Source organism: Cibotium barometz, chromosome 8 (genome assembly GCF_041138505.1).
Source record: "Cibotium barometz isolate CiBa-2024 chromosome 8, ASM4113850v1, whole genome shotgun sequence".
In the NCBI taxonomy this organism is placed as follows: domain Eukaryota; kingdom Viridiplantae; phylum Streptophyta; class Polypodiopsida; order Cyatheales; family Cibotiaceae; genus Cibotium; species Cibotium barometz.
The window spans coordinates 41,230,082-41,249,062 of record NC_141053.1 but is presented as its reverse complement, the minus strand read 5'-3'; positions in this window follow the sequence as shown (position 1 = coordinate 41,249,062).

The window sequence follows — 18,981 nt, the reverse complement described above, 5'->3', positions numbered from 1 at the left end:
GTGTTGCTTAAAATTAAATTTATGCATAGAAAGATACCCAAAAAAATATTTCAAAAGTGTTATTCTCATTAAAAATGAATTTATGCATAGAAAGATGCATAAAAGATTTATTTTTATTTATGTGTTATTCCCACTGAAGCTAATTTTTATGCATAAATAGATGCATAAAGAATCTTTATATCAAAAATTAGATTTCTCTTAAATTCTATGTTTAAATTCTATGAATAGATGTGATGAGATAGAATAGATGTGATGAGATGTGATGTGAACCAGATAGATGTGAATGGATGGATGGATGTGATGTGAATAGAGGTGATGAGATGTGAGGTGAATAGATGTAATGAGATGTGATGTGAATCAGATAGATGTGAATGGATGGATGGATATGATGTGAATAGAGGTGATGAGATGTGAGGTGGATGTGATGAAATAAGGTGTGAATCAGATAGATGGGAATGAATGGATGGATGGATGTGAATAGAGGTGATGAGATGTGAGGTGAATAGAAGAAGTGAATCAGATAGATGGGAATGAATGGATGGATGGATGTGATGTGAGAATAATAGATGTGATGAGATGTGATGTGATTGGATGGATGGATGTGATGTGAATAGAGGTGACGAGATGTTAGGTGAATAGATGTGATGAGATGTGATGTGATTGGATGGATGGATGTGATGTGAATAGAGGTGATGAGATGTGAGGTGATGAGATGTGAGGTGAATAGATGTGATGAGAATCAGATAGATGTGAATGGATGGATGGATGTGATGTGAATAGAGGTGATGAGATATGAGATAGGTGTAAATGGATGGATGGATGTGATGTGAGTAGAGGTGATGAGATATGAGATAGGTGTAAATGGATGGATGGATGTGATGTGAGTAGAGGTGATGAGATATGAGGTGAATAGATGTGATGAGATAAGGTGTGAATCAGATAGACGGGAATGAATGGATAGATGGATGTGATGTGAATAGAGGTGATGAGATGTGAGGTGAATAGATGTGATGAGATGTGATGTGAACCAGATAGATGTGAATGGATGGATGGATGTGATGTGAATAGAGGTGATGAGATGTGAGGTGAATAGATGTGATGTGAATCAGAGTGTGAATGGATTGATGGATGTGATGTGAATAGAGGTGATGAGATGTGAGGTGAATAGATGTGATGAGATAAGGTGTGAATTAGATAGATGGGAATGAATGGATGGATGGATGTGATGTGAATAGAGGTGATGAGATGTGAGGTGAATAGATGTGATGAGATGTGATGTGAATCAAATAAATGTGAATGAGTGGATGAGATGTGATGTCATGTGAATCAAGATGTAAATGAATGATATGGGATATGAGTGGATGATATGTGATGAAAATGGATGTAAATGTATAAGTGTTGAATGGATGTGAATGTATATGTGAAAAAAATTGATGTGAATGAGTATGTGAAAGAATGGATATAGATGTGTATGTGAAAGAATGTGATGTGATGGAAAGAGATGTGATGTGTCATAATATATGTGAATGTGAATATGATGGATTTGAATGAATGTGAATATGATGGATATGAATGAATGTGATGTGATGGGATGTGAATCGGGATAGATGTGAATGAATGAGATGTGAGGTACAATGAATGAGATGAGATGTGAGTGATTGTGAGGTGGTCCGAATGGATGAGATGTGAATAAATGTGATGTGATGAGAATGGATGAGATGTGAATGAATGTGTGATTGTGAGGTGGTCTGAATGGATGAGATCTGGATATGGGTAGATACGAGTGGATGAGATCTAATGAGGATAAATTGAGGAAAGATGTGATGAGATGAAAATGATGTGATTGGATGAGAATGGGAATACTTATGAAATGGTTGTAGAATTAAATAATGTGGGTTGATGTGGAGAAATGTGGAAAGACGAGAGTTCGTTATAGATACTGTATTTTTGAACTGTTTTTAAATGACTGTTTTATGTCAAGAATGTTGGAGAAGCATTTTGACCGTCTTGTGAATGAGGTCATGGTGGAGACCTAATCTGATCTTCTGGTACGGTGGATGAGGGACCAGAAGCGCTAGGTCACCTGCGAAGGATCCTAGAGGCATACGGTGCTCGAGCTCTAAGTCGCTGACAATACCCACGCGTACGTCGGGGAAGATATTGGAACAAGGAGTAAGATTTGTTTTCTGAATTTGGGCATGGATCTGGTTGATTGACCTTGTTGGTCCTCAACGAATGAGTCCATGGCTCTTTTATATGGATCTGTTGGTTGATCTTGCTCATCTTCAACAGAGATTCCATTTTTGGTATGTGAATATATATTGTCGGTTACTATGAGATAGGAACTATCGACGAAAAGGCCCCTAAGTGGACAGGTGGTGAGCGTTCTGGTTGCCAATGATGCCCTAGGTACACTGATGAAGGAATGATTGGAAATAAGGATTCAATTGGAGATTTTGAGGATTATGATCAGTGACACAATGGTTTCATTAAAGATTGTTTTTAAAGATAGCTGATTCTGTGAAAAAGGCAATTTCATATAAGGTGTGTAAGTGGTGTGACTAGTTTTAAGTTTGCATGAATATCCGACTAGGGGACCTGGGAACTCTTTTCCCTCGTACCCGGGACAAAACCTAACCAAATTCTTAATTGGATCCCATCACTCTAGTGGTTGGGTGGTTGGCTAACCCACGGGACTAGATGGCGTTAGGCTAGATTAATGGATCCCTAAATTGAGACTCAATTCTCTTATGGTACGATAGATGAAGTGAATCCCAGACAGAAATTGTTCTATGGAAAAGAATCAACAGTTGTGCCTCTCAATGAGGAAAAAAGCATTGGTCTCTATGATCCAAGTGCAATCTTTTCCCTGATCTGAATATGGGACTTACGGGCCTGATCAAATCAGTTCAATTAGTTAAGGCTTTTGACTACATTAGAGAAAATTTATCCTGGAGGAATCGCCCGTGCTTTCCGAGCAAGGGAAGTTTTTCCGGGTTCTGTTTTGGAAGAACCGATGGATTAGTCTTGTCCGAATATCCGTGGGCGAGGCTCCGAGTGTGGGACATTGCCACGCGCAAGAAGTGCTACTTCCGCTGCTAGCACCCCTGAATTCGTTGCGCGGTGGGGACAGGGATCTTACAGCTGGTATCAGAGCGAATTTGGCTAATGTGGATCAACCGAGAAGCCAAAAATGTTAAAAATTTATGAAGAAGCAGTAAAAGGTTATAATTGTGTGATAAAATTCATACAAATTATTATTCAGACTGAAATTCATAAATTAGTAATTGGGTCTTCAGATGGAAGTACCACAATTGCATGGAATTTTTGACTTGCTTGAGGCCTAGACATGATGGTCTTTACCTTATAATTCCAAGGATCGTGACTACCCGTATATACCGAGGATATAACTGCAGTTCTTTACCCGTTCTTTACTGGCAGTATATACGAGTAAATCTAAGACTTAAAATTATAAGCATAAATGCTATCCAGATGATGAATTCGAATGTGGTGGTTGATATGATTTTTAAATTCTGGTTGAGAACTGATGAGTTGATTTGGATTCTAATTGAAAAATAATGATTCCTAAATTTTGGTTGAATTGTAATAAGCTGAGCAAAACCACAATGAGGATGAATGGGACGAGTCCCTATGATGATGTTCATAACTGGAATAACATTAATGACTTCAGCAAATCACTATAAGATTAGTGGATTGTGTTGACAGATTGCTATTGTTAACACTTGACCCAGTGGATCAAGTTAAGGGATGTCAAATTAAAAATCTGTAAAATTGAAAATTCCCTTGGAGGACTGTTCAGATAGATAATTCAGTCTAATGGACCATTATTCTGATAAGGATTTGAATGTTATAATCTGAGTGAATTGTTATCTGATGATGAGTTCTATATAAGGGATATTTATCCCAAGATTTTGTTGGGTTCACCAGACTATAAGGAATCCCAGAATCAGTTGGATCTTAAGGAAAAGAGTTGTCCTCTAATTTTGCGGGATGAGGACATCTCGTGTTTTTTTTAAGTGGGGTAGGATGTAAGATTCCTCCCTCCAGCTTTTAAAGTGTACAGGTGTAAGAACCTCCCCTTCTGATCTTATAATTATTCCCCTCTCTGAAATAAAAGAAAGATCCTATTTTATCTTGTTTTGGCCTAGAGAGAGAAAATGTCTAGAGGGAGGTAATCCAAAATTGAGATATTTTTGGATATAAAAATCCTCCTAGTGTCTAAAATGATTTCTCCCGAAACAAAAATTCAAAAATAACTTTCCAATGTGCAATTGAAATTAATTAAAAATAGGTATAAAGGACCTTAGCCTAAGGGTCCAGATTTTCAAAAATTTTTGAATTATGCTCCAATTAAGGTTCCTATGGACCAATAAGATTAATCCAAATGTAGGGAGGAGATACATTGAAGAATAAAAGAAAATCCCCCAAAAATGAGTAAATACTCACATAAGATGAAGAGTTGACTAAGGACAAGGTTTATTAGTTAAAAAAGAAGAGATATTTAGAGGAAATGATGCATTTTTGACACCTCAGTGTGGGAAATTCCCCTCATGAAGGAGGCGCCTATTTCACATGTGTGGAGGAGTTTTAAACTCATAAATAATGAGATATTTCATCTCTCCTCTCTCCTGTTTCAACCAGATCCAAAAAGTAAGCTAAACTAACCCAAAAATGGTCAAAAATACTGGTCTGGAAAATTCTAGAATCAGTTTGTTTGGGTAGAGGCTTATATTTTCCTATAAATAGAAGCCTTTCCTTTGTAAAAGGTTAATAGTGTTTATGCACTGTTACTCTACTACTCCCCAGAGCCAAAAACATTGAATTCACTTGATAATTCAATTGTTTTTTACTAAATCCTCTACAAAGAATTGGTAGCCACTCTTGATCCAAACAAGAGTAGAACCCTCAATCCCTCAAGCCAAAGGAAAGCTCACAAAACTCTATGTACGTTAATAATTCTACTTTTTTTAAATTCTAATCTATGGTTTTCTGATTTCTTGCTTTTTTATGTGAATATGGATGTTATGCCTTGATGAAAAGGCCACCCCCTTCTCTTCATTAAGAATTCAGCCTTTCTTTATCCTAAAATGAGTAACAAATAAATTGATTTAAACTTTTCTTATTGTTTACTCTTTAGAAAGTGAAAAATTGAGTAGATTAGAGTGCTTTACTTCAACTTGGGATTAATTTAAAGTGATATTAGAATGTAAAAAACTGAGAAATGGTCAGCCATACAAAGGAGGTTATGGTAAAATTTTCTTAAATTTTATGGAAATAAAGTTTATCTTTATGTAAAAGAGTAATCCCCACCGTTTGTGCATTCTAAAAGAAATTTTTTTAATTATAAAAGTGTTATTTTCATGAGATTTAATTTTTATGCATAGAAAGATGCATAAAAGATTTATTTTTATTTCAAAAGTGTTATTCTCATTAAAATTGAATTTATGCATAGAAAGATGCATAAAAGATTTATTTTTATTTTAAAAGTGTTATTCTCAATAAAATTGAATTTATGCATAGAAAGATGCATAAAATATTTATTTTTATTTCAAAAGTGTTATTCTCATTAAAATTGAATTTATGCATAAAAGATTTATTTTTATTTCAAAAGTGTTATTCTCATTAAAATTGAATTTATGCATAGAAAGATGTATAACAGATTTATTTTTATTTCAAAAGTGTTGCTTTTATTAAAATTAAATTTATGCATAGAAAGATGCCAAAAAAAATTCTTTCAAAAGTGTTATTTTCATTAAAAATGAATTTATGCATAGAAAGATGCATAAAAGATTTATTTCTATTTCAAAAGTGTTGCTTTCATTAAAATTGAATTTATGTATAGAAAGATGAATAAAAGATTTATTTTTATTTCAAAAGTGTTATTCTCATTAAAATTGAATTTATGCATAGAAAGATGCACAAAAGATTTATTTTTATTTCAAAACTGTTATTCTCATTAAAATTGAATTTATGCATAGAAAGATGCATCAAAGATTTATTTTTATTTAAGTGTTATTCCCACTGTTGCTTTTTATGCATAAATAGATGCGTAAAAAATCTTTATATCAAAAATTAGATTTCTCTTAAATAGATGGGAATGAATGGATGGATGGATGTGATGTGAATAGAGGTGATGAGATGTGAGGTGAATAGATGTGATGAGATGTGATGTGAATCAGATAGATGTGAATGAATGGATGGATATGATGTGAATAGAGGTGATGCGATGTGAGGTGAATAGATGTGATGAGATGTGATGAGAATCAGATAGATGTGAATGGATGGATGGATGTGATGTGAATAGAGGTGATGAGATGTGAGGTGAATAGATGTGATGATGTGATGTGAATAGAGGTGATGAGATGTGATGTGAATAGATGTGATGAGATAAGGTGTGAATCACATAGATGGGAATGAATGGATGAATGGATGGATGTGATGTGAATAGAGGTGATGAGATGTGAGGTGAATAGATGTGATGAGATGTGATGTGAATGGATGGATGGATGTGATGTGAATAGAGGTGATGAGATGTGAGGTGAATAGATATGATGAGATGTGATGTGAATCAGATAGATGTGAATGGATGGATGGATGTGATGTGAATAGAGGTGATGAGATGTGAGGTGAATAGATGTGATGAAATAAGGTGTGAATCAAATAGATGGGAATGAATGGATGGATGGATATGATGTGAATAGAGGTGATGAGATGTGAGGTGAATACATGTGATGACATATGATGTGAATCAGATAGATGTGAATGAATGGATGGATGGATGTGATGTGAATAGAGGTGATGAGATGTGAGGTGAATAGATGTGATGAGATGTGATGAGAATCAGATAGATGTGAATGGATGGATGGATGTGATGAGATGTGATGAGAATCAGATAGATGTGAATGGATGGATGGATGTGATGTGAATAGACGTGATGAGATGTGAGGTGAATAGATGTGATGAGATAAGGTGTGAATCAGATAGATGGGAATGAATGGATGGATGGATGTGATGTGAATAGAGGTGATGAGATGTGAGGTGAATAGATGTGATGAGATGTGAGGTGAATAGAGGTGATGAGATGTGAGGTGAATAGATGTGATGAGATGTGATGTGAACCAGATAGATGTGAATGGATGGATGGATGTGATGTGAATAGAGGTGATGAGATGTGAGGTGAATAGATGTGAAGAAATGTGATGTGAGTCAGATAGATGTGAATGGATGGATGGATGTGATGTGAATAGAGGTGATGAGATGTGAGGTGAATAGATGTGATGAGATAAGGTGTGAATCAGATAGATGGGAATGAATGGACGGATGTGATGTGAATAGAGATGATGAGATGTGAGGTGAATAGATGTGATGCGATGTGAGGTGAATAGATGTGATGAGATGTCATGTGAATCAAATAAATGTGAATGAGTGGATGAGATGTGATGTCATGTGAATCAACATGTAAATGAATGATATGGGATATGAATGGATGATATGTGATGAAAATGGATGTAAATGTATAAGTGTTGAATGGATGTGAATGTATATGTGAAAAAAATTGATGTGAATGAGTATGTAAAAGAATGGATATAGATGTGTATGTGAAAGAATGTGATGTGATGGAAAGAGATGTGATGTATCATAAATATATGTGAATGTGAGTATGATGGATTTGAATGAATGTGAATATGATGGATATGAATGAATGTGACGTGATGGGATGTGAATCGGGATAGATGTGAATGAATGAGATGTGAGGTAAAATGAATGAGATGAGATGTGAGTGATTGTGATGTGGTATGAATGGATGAGATGTGAATGAATGCGATGTGATGAGATGTGGATATGGGTAGATACAAGTGGATGAGATCTGATGAGGATAAATTGAGGAAAGATGTGGTGAGATGATGTGATTGGATGAGAATAGGAATACCTATGAGATGAAAATGATGTGATTGGATGAGAATAGGAATACCTATGAAATGGTTGTCGAATTAAATAATGTGGATTGATGTGGAGCAATGTGGAAAGAGGAGAGTTCGTTATAGAAACTATATTTTTGAACTGTTTTTAAATGACTGTTTTATGTGAAGAATGCTGAAGAAGAATTTTGACCGTCTTGTGAATGAGGTCGTGGACACCTAATCTAATAAAGTTGCAACAGCTGACGGAGAGTCAATGGAGGACGTCTCGCATAGCAAGGTCGGCCGAGGTCTTGACCCAGCCTCAGTTCGATTAAAATGGTGAGCTTCTGACAGTGGATGAGGGACTAAGGAAGCGGCCTATGAGTGAAGCACTAGGTCACCTACTACGAAGGATCCTAGAGGGTGCTGACCATACGGTGCTCGGGCTCTTGGTCGCCGACGATACCCACACGTGCGTCGGGGAAGATATTGGAACAAAGAGTAAAAGTTGTTTTCTGAATTCGGGCATGGATCTGGTTGAATGACCTTGCTGGTCCTCAACGGATGAGTCCATGGCTCTTTTATATGGATCTGTTGGTTGATCTTTTGCTGATCTTCAACGGAGATTTCATTTTTGATATGTGAATATATTGCCGGTTACTATGTGCTAGAAACTATCGAAAAGGCCCCTAAGTGGACAGGTGGTGAGCATTCTAGTTGCCAATGATGCCATAGGTACACCGATGAAGGAATGATTGGAAATAAGGATTCAACCAGAGATTTTGAGGATTATGATGATACAATGGTTTCATTAAATGATTGTTTTTAAAGATAGCTGATTCTGTGAAAAAGGCAATTTCATAATGGGTGTGTAAGTGGTGTAACTAGTTTTAAAGATAGTTGATTCTGTGAAAAAAGGCAATTTCATAATGGGTGTGTAAGTGGTGTAACTAGTTTTAAGTTTGCATGAATATCCGGCCCATCGCAACCTCGCATCACACAAAGTAAGTAAATTAATGTTATGGTTCACCCTAACTCTCATTGAAACACATCCAATAAGAGATTATCTGGTGAACTACAACTATCGTGAGGATCTTTCCAATGGCCGAGCTCGTAACCCTTGAGGTCTCCAAGCTCTAAAACTCCTTGAGAAGCAATTCCATCACGCCTCCCGTGAGCGTTTCCCGTGAGCGTTGTCACACCGTCGTGTTGCACTATGGGTACTCGACTCTCCTCTCACCTCACTTCACTCACACGCACTCACTAGCATGCATTAGGGAGAGATATTAGCAAGAGGATTAGCAAGAGCAAGACTCAAATACACAATGGGAGAGTATGTTGTATTATGAGAGAAATTCACTTATATACATGGCTATTGGTGTTCACACTCACTTAAACTGTGGCTGACCGGGCACTTTAGGCTCATAAGAGGCCTAATGCTATTACAATGACTACTCTCATAATATATCCATGAAGTACATCACTTTAGGACTTCATCCTATCTTACTACCACACGCTAGCTGGGGTCCAAGGCATCACCCTAGTTGGGGGCTCCTAGGGGGGCTAGCAACCCCCTTGGTCGGGGGCGGGAGCCCCCGAGGCGACGGTATGAGAAATATTCCCTCGAATACAAGGTCCATCATTAGTGGGCGGTGGTCGATGTGGTCAGTGGGCCACGTTCTTCATACGCATGCGGTGACTGTGTCTATGTAGTGTAATCGCCCTCGTTGTATACGTGTCTACCACACCGCCTACAATACTATATATGGACATGGTTGCCATGAGCTAAGGCATCCAATGCTTGTGAGTATCCACCCCCTTCTACACCTCGTACATACTCCATCCAGATTCTGTCTAGATCGCCATCTAAGCTCTACTTGAGAGTGCACGGGTGGGCAGCACCATAACTTGTACCTCTTTAGTAGAATCAGAATTTTAAATTCTCTCCATTGTGTATCTATTGCATTGTCTATTGTGCTTTGTCTTGCTATCTCTTTCTACTGTGCCATATTCTTATAACTTGCACATGCACTTTCACTCGCACTCTCAATCTCTTCTTTGATTTTCTGTGTATTCCTATTCTTCACGTCAAAAGCCAAAAGTAGCTCTTTTGGGAGATTTCTCGATCCGCGTGTCATATTTTTTACAATGTCACCCTTTTTAGAAAAAGCATGTTCGGGAAGCTTTCTTCACACACGGTCATCATTCCCATGAGATTACTTTTTTTTTTACATTGGGAAAACAGCCCTTTTCCATGGTTCGCCATTTGGACCTTGGTGATCCGATGAGGATGCTCAATAGCTCATCTCAAACATTCCATCATCCTCTTCGACTATGTAACTCTTCGTTCGAGGCTAAATCTTTGTCCTTGACCTCCGTTTAGGACGACCTGCAATGTCTCGACACGAAAATCTAAGCACATTTTTAGCACAAAACCCACTTAGGAGCCACCAAACGGATGTGAAATAATGTGAATCACAAAGATTTCACTCGAGCAAATTTGTTCTATGTACAAAACGCAAAACTCACCCACAAAAATGGCAACTACCTAAACACATGTGTCATGCAAAGCCAAAGAAAAGGTAGATTAATCTTTTGTGCCTCATCTGCTAGAAAGTCACACTATTGTGGATGGTGACACTATTGGCTATGAGCTAAGCCTTGATGAGGAGCTTGGCATTCCATCAGTGGTGGCTACTCCTAGTGCACGAAGAACTAGGGCTGTTTTGAGGACACCCGATGCAGTGATCCAGGTGTATGCATGTTTACTCAGGTTAGTTACCCTATTGATAGGTGTTAGGTTTTAGATTAGAAGGCTTAGGTGAATAATAATGGTGGTTAACCATGATGGATTAACATTGTAAGTACCCTAAGCAAGAGAGCTTAAACTAACATAATGTAATTAGTGTAATGACATAATCAAGAGTACTTCCCACCCATCAATCCAAAGGGACCTTCATCAAGTTGTTGGAGGAGAATTCACGAGTTTTACAAGTGGAGAATCAATTTCAAATGCCCATCATTCTCTCCTCAATCATCTCCTTGAATCTAGGCTAAAAGGTGGCTGCCTTTTGTTCTTTTCATTAGGTGAATGTAACTAGTGAAACCTTGGATTCCTTGCTTTTAACCTTTGAACTTTTGCTAACTTTTTCACACTCTTGCTTCTAATACTCCCCCGATTTCAAATTCCCAAAATTCTCTCCTCAATCATCTCCTTGAATCTAGGCCAAAAGGTGGCTACCCTTTCTTCTTTTTATGAGGTGAATGTAACTAGTGAAACCTTGGATTCCTTGCTTTTAACCTTTGAACTTTTGCTAACCTTTGCACACTTGAAATAATAATTTGCTAATTCTAATAACCCCCCTCAAATGATTATCCAACACTTTTATAGATGTGATAACAAGTACATAACATTTATTTTCTCCACCTTAGCCTTAGACATGTTTGGATTCACCATCCTTTTGTGGCTTTGGTTTCACCAACTTAGTCTATATGAGGATTACAAGAGAGTAGAGGGCTTTATTGAGTGGCTTTGGTTTGTGTAGGCCTTTTTGCTAAAACTCCCAATCATCTTGGATGAGGTTGGCCTCATCTTTATTGTTTTCTTCTTCTTCTTCTTCTTCTTTGCTCACAAGATGTGTTGAAGATGCTCTTTTCTTAAAAATGCAGTCTTTCTATTCATGGTTCATCTTGCCACAAAAGTTACATTTCCTTTTAAAGTAGTAGTCTTTTTCCTCAAGATTGTTTTTACCGTAGTAGTTATATTTTTTACCTTTGTCTCTATTGAATGCTCCTCTTGGACCTTTGTTGTTGGGTGTAGAATGCTCCTATGTCGATGTGTCCTCCAATGTTGAGTCTTGCTTTAATCTTCTTGTCCTCCTGAAGTAGAGAAATCTCCACTCCTTGGACAGAGTTGGCTCCGGATTGTTCTTCTCAACATGGCTACTATATTGTTGAACTCCTCGGGCATACTTTTGAAAAGTATGGCAATCGCATCATCATCACTGATAGGTGCTTTGATGGCAGAAAGCTGATCCATTATCCATTAAGCTCTTCATTTTTTTCAAATGAGATGTAAAAGGTTCTTCAACTTTCATTTGTAACTCATAGAATTGAACCTTAAGACTTATATTGGAATCTTTACCTTACGCACCAAAGAACTTTTCTAGATCATTCCATGCATCTAGTGAGCTTGTTGCACTAGTGACATGATGGATGTAATTATCACCTAAACCAAGTGCAATGATAGCTAGAGCCTTGTCAGCTTTTTCCATTCATGATGCTTTATCGTCTCTCGTGTAAGGGCTTTTAACGTAATCATTAACTGTTCCCCATAATCCCTCTCTCATGAGTAGAAACTTAACCTTCACTTGCCATGTATGGAAATTGTTTCCATCAAACTTCTCAACTTGAAGATTTGAATTGGATCTCATGAATGAATTCAAAGGGAAGTCTTAACACTTGTAAGTGTCAAAGTCTGGTCCCATTTAGACTGAGGCTTAATTTCCCTCTCTCTAGAGATGCATGTGAGTATAAAGAAATTCAGAGAAACCAAGTGTTCTAACATATGCATAGTAATGTGGTTCTGCCCTAGTTTTGGTGATAATCCTCTTAGCTTTAGACTTGACCTTCTTTTGAGAGAATTTGAATTTGAGGAAGAAGGCATTTTGACACTCAACTAGCTCACTGTTTTTTTTGGTGTAGAATTTCACCTTGATTTGGAGGAATGATTTGAGCTATCAAATGAAAGGAAAAATTCAATGTGATTGAAAATAGTGCTTTAGACACACTTGAATGTGAGATTTGGACCCTCAATGGCACCATTATACAAAGCTAATTAGTAATAATCCTGTATTAATGATAGATTACCCAAAACTGAGAAAATCTTAGGTCTTATGGAATTGTAGGGGATTCGCTGTGAAATTTTGCCAGTAGAAAGATCTTATAATTCGCTGTGAATAGTGGAATCCTGTTATGATTCTAAAAAATCTCACCAAAGGACTTTGTGGATTCTCCATGGGATCAATTTAAGATTCCCAAAAGGATTTCCCTTTATGTCTTCAGAAGACTACGGATTGTTGATTTTTCTCTAGTAGCTGGACTGTGCGTGTCTGTCAATTTGTGCCGCCTTCTATCATGTTTTGGAGCTGGTCTTTGTGCCTAGGAGAGGCCCATGTGCATTGGCAAGAGGGCTATATGTTGTTATCCAATAGAAGGACTCATACAACCACTTTTGAGCTAATTAGAGCAGAGGGGTTAACAGAGAGCTTTATTGATAGGCTTAATGATTAGTAGCCCTAATGGCTCTGATTAGTGGCCCTAATGGCTCTAATACCACTGCTAGGTTTTGTATTAGAAGGATTAGGGTGGATAATAATTGTGTTTAACCATGATGGATTAACATTGCAAGAACACACTAAGCAAGAGAGCTTAAACTAAGATAATGTTATTAGTGTAATGACACTAGGCATAATCAAGATTACTTCTCATTAATCTAAAGGGTCTTTTTATAGGCATGGTTACATGGCTGTTGGAGGATCATCCATGAGTTCTACAAGTGGAGAATCTAATTTACGTGCCCCCATTCTCTCCTCAATCATCTCCTTAAATCTACCATTTGTTCTTTTCATTAGGTGAATGTAACTATTGAAACCTTGGATTCCTTGCTTTTAATCTCTGAACTTTTGCTAACCTTTAATCATTTGCTACTTCTAATAATAGGTTGAGATATGATGGATACATATTCCATCACTATGCTTACATAGTTAAAGCAACATAGGCGATAGAGCCCACTTGTTTTGAGCAGGCACTTGGAAATCAAAAATGGGAAGATGTCATGGATGAGGAGATGGGAGCATGTTGGATACAAATACAGCATGGGAATTAGTGCCTTTACCTAAGGATAAGAAGGAAATTGAATGTAATTGGGTGTACAAGGTCAAGCATAACCTAGATGGATCTATGAACAAGTATAAGGCAAGATTGGTTTACAAGGGGTTATACGTAAACATATGGCATTGACTACGGTTACAAGGAGACATTTAGCTAGGTTATGAGAATGGCAACCATGAGAGCTATCTTTGTTATGGCTATATTGAAGGGTTATCCTTTACATCAGATGGACGTACGTAAAGAATACATTCTTGCATGGTGATTTTCAAGAAGAAGTTTATATAATGTAGCCCCCAGGTTATGAGAGCGATACATATCCAGATTATGAGAGAGAATTATGAGAGAGATACGCATCTAGATTTTGTGTGGAGTTTCTTTGTAATAGCTTGAGTCCTAAAGGTAGGACCCACATGCACACCCTCCATAAGAAAACCTAAGCTTTCATTGGAATGAAGAGAATAGAAAAGCAATCTCTCATCCGTCTCTCTCTCTTGTGTCTTGCTCTGTGTGTGTGTGTGTGTGTGTGTGTTTGCAAGGAACTCAAGCTCTCTCTCTCTCCCCCACATTCTCTTTAAACAGGTGAGGGTGTCAAGTAATCAATAAAGGTGGGGGTATCGAGCCATCAATAAAGGAAACTTTAGGCACCTAGATTGTCCCTAATAGGTGGAGCTATCCAACAAGTAGTTGATGGAGTGGGTACTATAGAATGTGAGTTTTAAGATCAGTAGCAGCAGATGCATAGCAGCAGATGCAGGTAGCATTCTAGGATAACATTTCATAGCAGCAGATGCAGGTAGCATTCTAGGATAACATTTCATTCTAGAGTCCAGGTTATCAATTCTATTTTACTAGCATACCTATATTTTTTATATCCTATATTTGACTTCAAAAAGTGTCATTTAACTTAAGTTGTTGTTGCCCATTAAGAAGAGAAACTAGGTCAAGCCACTAACTTTCTTGGGAAAAGGCTCGTCTCCCTAAGAAAATGGGAGGTTTGGGGATAATCCATATCCAGAAACATGCTAAGGCTAGATTCTCAAGGGCTACCCTCCCTAAGGGTAAATGGAAAGACATTTCTTGGACAAGCTTTTTTCTCTAGCCCCATTGAAATGCAAAGTTACTCCCTTTTATGTCCTTCTTAGTTTTAATAGCTAAAAATCAATTTTGGGCACTACCCTGTGATTGAAAAGGATCTTCAAGGGTAACATTTGGCAAATCATATATGATGGTCCCAGGAATTCCCTCCCCACCTTGCTTTCATTAAATCCAAACTAGCAAGGAAGCTAAACATTCAAGTGATCTGTGGGGGGTGGCCCTTTGCTGTGTTGGATGGATGTATTTAAATTGAAGTGATGTTTAATCTTAAATGCACAATAAAGGGATTGGTGCCTTTAAGTGATGGCCCTTGCTAGGTTGGATAGATAGTTTTAAATTACATTGATATTTAATCTTAATAGGAAGGACATAGACTTCTCAAGGTGGGCATCTTTGGAAAATAGGAGGAGTTGTTGAGCATGTAGTGATTATTGGTGTGGCAATTGTTCACACCTCTAATTGTCAGTTAATGCAATTGAGTTGACACCTCCCAATTATTGACTTGTTTTCAATTAGTGCAATTGGATGATTCCTTTGATGCCAGTACATGATGTAGAACTTAGATAGGCACCATAGCCCATACATACTCCTTGAGATGGAAAGATTTTTTGAAACTCAATGATACTAGCATGATACTCCATTTTACTAGCACATTGATCATGCATACAGAGTGGCTCAATATTCAATTTCTCCAACATTTCCAAGACTTGCGCACTCGTTCTAAGACCCATGTGCAATTTTCATTCTCTTGCCAATAATAATTTTCAACCAGTACTCGTAGCTTGATCTTTGATCTACCACCAAGACATTCTTTGGAGTTTCAATCAACAACTTCTCCCTAAATTCTCTCAACAAATCAAGAAAGGCTTTGTTAATTGGCAGTTAGAGACATGAACTAGCATCCTAGATCAATTTTGTATCTCATAACTCAAAATTCTACTCCAAAGAAATCTTGGCACTCATGTCAAGACTATTTCAATGGTGACTCTCCTAGTCACCATCTCAAACTCATACCGGTTATGAGAGAGGAGGGGGAGGGCGAGGGCGAGGACGAGGACGGGGGCGGGGGCGGGGGCGGGGGCTGGGACGGGGACGGGGACAGGGAGGAGGGAGGGGGAGGGGGAGGGGGGGGAGGCACTTTATACATATGTACAATAGCACCTTAGTGCATGGAGGGGGTTTTTTTTTTATTGAGGGACTTACATGGAGTGCGGTTTTTAGGCACTTTATACATATGTAGCATAGCACCTTAGTGCATGGAGTGCAGCTTTTAGACACTTTACACATATATAGTACCTTAGTGCATGGAGTGCGGTTTGAAGGCACTTTATACATATGTAGCACCTTAGTGCATGGAGTGCGGTTTGAAGGCACTTTATACATATGTAGCATAGCACCTTAGTGCATGGAGCGTGGTTTTTTAAATTGAGGGACTTGCCATATACATGATGAAGAGAGGATTAAAGAGAGAGTTATTTGATGCAATTAATGTATGTAAGAGGGTGGTTTTACATGTTCACTTTCAAAAGGGGGATAAACAATTGTGTTAAAAAATGTTTTTTTTTTTAACATGGGTGTTTTAAATACATGCTTGCACTGGCTTTCTATATATGGGATTTTATAGAGTGAGTCCAAGTGATAGGATTTGACGGCCATCTACCCATCCAATGTCATATGAAGGCCTCTAAGAAAAATGAATTGTCAATTGACATGTGAATTCTAAATTTTCCCTTCTAAAAAGAAGTATAGAATAATCTAGCAAATGTCAAAAGAAGGACACCCCAGAAAAAATGCCCATCTCAAAGTAACAGGTGACTCTGCACTTGCAGAGGATAAAATATATGTATTGAGTAACAAGTATTCTAATTTATGTGAGAATACTAACATAAGTTGCCTAACCAATCAGTTGCATGTGAGAGAGGATTCTCAAAAATGAACATCAAAGAAAAGTTTTGAAATAGGTTGTCCATGCTAAATTTGGTGATGTTTGTTGGATTGAACACTCCAAAAGAGATCCTTGAGTAGGAGATCGAGATCCATACAAACAACTTGAACTACAGTCACTCTCATTTTTTTGAACTTGTGCCCTTATTTTCTTGCCTACATGAGTGCATCTGAGTAGATATAGCTCTCTTGTATTCTACAAATGAATTGAATTCAGCTTTATGATGCTCTGAGTTTGTTTTATGACAGATTCCCCAATTCTCCATGGGTGCTTGGAGGATGCAAATCTTCAAAGCATGCATGGGCATGTTCTTCCACAGTTTGATAGCATGAAGGACATCCAAATTTACCCCACCATTACTGGTCTTTTGTGGAAGAATCATTCCATGAAGCAACAAACTGCTATTGTGAGAGCATCATATGACATCTGGCCACAAGATCCAGCCACACACACCATTCATATTGCCTCTGTGACATACAACAACCTGTTTCTTGGAGAATTCATGCGCCCTGATTGGGACATGTTCCAGAATCTTCATTCTGATGCAAAGTACCATGCGCTTTTGGTGAGTGTCTGGTGTATGTTAGTGACAAGCCACAGAACCATGGTTCTGATCTATTGAAGATATTACTGGATTTGAGGCGCAAGTTCATGTGTGGACACTCTTGGACAGTATTTATTGAACAATCCAGATGATGCAAGGCATATGTTGGAAAGAATGCCCAAGAGGAGTTACATGGAATGTAATGATGACTGTCTGTACTCAGTGTGGTCTAGGGAAAGAGGCCCTCTATCTACTCAATCAAGGAGTGAAGCCATACAAGGTCACTTTCATTGGCATTCTTGATGCTTGTGTTGGTGAGATGACCTTAGGGTAAACTCATGCATGCCTGTATCGTAGAGAGTAAATTTACTAAAATTTAACTTGGAGGTGGTGGTCAGCATTGCTTTGCTTAAAATGTATGGCAAATTCATAGCAGTAAAGGAGGTGGTGGTCAGCATTGCTTTGCTTAAAATGTACAGCAAATTCACAATGTGGTTTCCTTAGACCGCCATGATGTCAAAAGTATGTTGTCCATGGGAAGGGCAAGGGGGTTGTCTGACTTTTTTCCCAGATACAGCAAGCAGGAATCATTCTTGACACGGGCAACTGTGAACTAATTTGAGAATACATGGAGAATGTGCAGTAGCAAGGTGGAAGCCTGCTGAGAAATTTTTACATGCTCATTCCAACTAAAGCAGAGGCATCAAGTTCATTGATTGGAGCAGGTGGCAAAAAGTTATATAAGTATCTCAATGTGAGGTGACAGAATTTGCACAGTTTGCAATGAACCATACCGTCTTGCATACATTTGTCACATGTTACTCATACCATCGATTATGTTAGTTTGGTTGCACATTGTTTTCTTGAAAGGTATGTTAGTCTGTGGATCTACTTCACATCTTAGGTCCTCAAAATGACCCTAAGATTTGGTTGGGTGTTTTCTTTATTAAAGCACAATACAATTGGGTGTTTCTTCAATAAAGCACAGTACAATTGTCTCAAAACAATACTTACCAACTTTTCGTTGTTGTTTAACTCCTGTTTGGATGGTATGGTGTAACAACCATCTCTTCTTTTAAGAAGGCTAAATTTCTTCTCACCTTACATCATCAACTTTGCATGCAGGGTTAACTCACCTTTTGAATGGTGCCCTAATCACTACGCTTTTTTTATAAAGGCCAATTTTCTTAGATGCTTCATACACCAGCACTATTAATGCCTTGAGACTTTCAAGACGAACACTACTAATGCCTTGAGACTTACAAGACACATGGCACATGTTGTCTAGCCTTGCAAGTCTCTAGCCTCTAGGGGTAATGGAGCCAGTTTAAGAACACCAAAAAATTCTAGAAAACCCTGTGATATCATTATTTTTCCGACTGGCCTCAGGACCAAGATCCTCCAATAGTTATTGTTTTTCATGACCCGTAGGCACTCTCACCCATAGGCGTTTTTTTATCCCGCCGGTAGGCGATGCCACTGAGGAAGCACCTTCTAGGGTTTTGAATCCAAAACCTCCTTAGACAAACACCTTTACCACTTGGCTATCACCTCATTTTCACCCCTATGATATTTACTTCGAT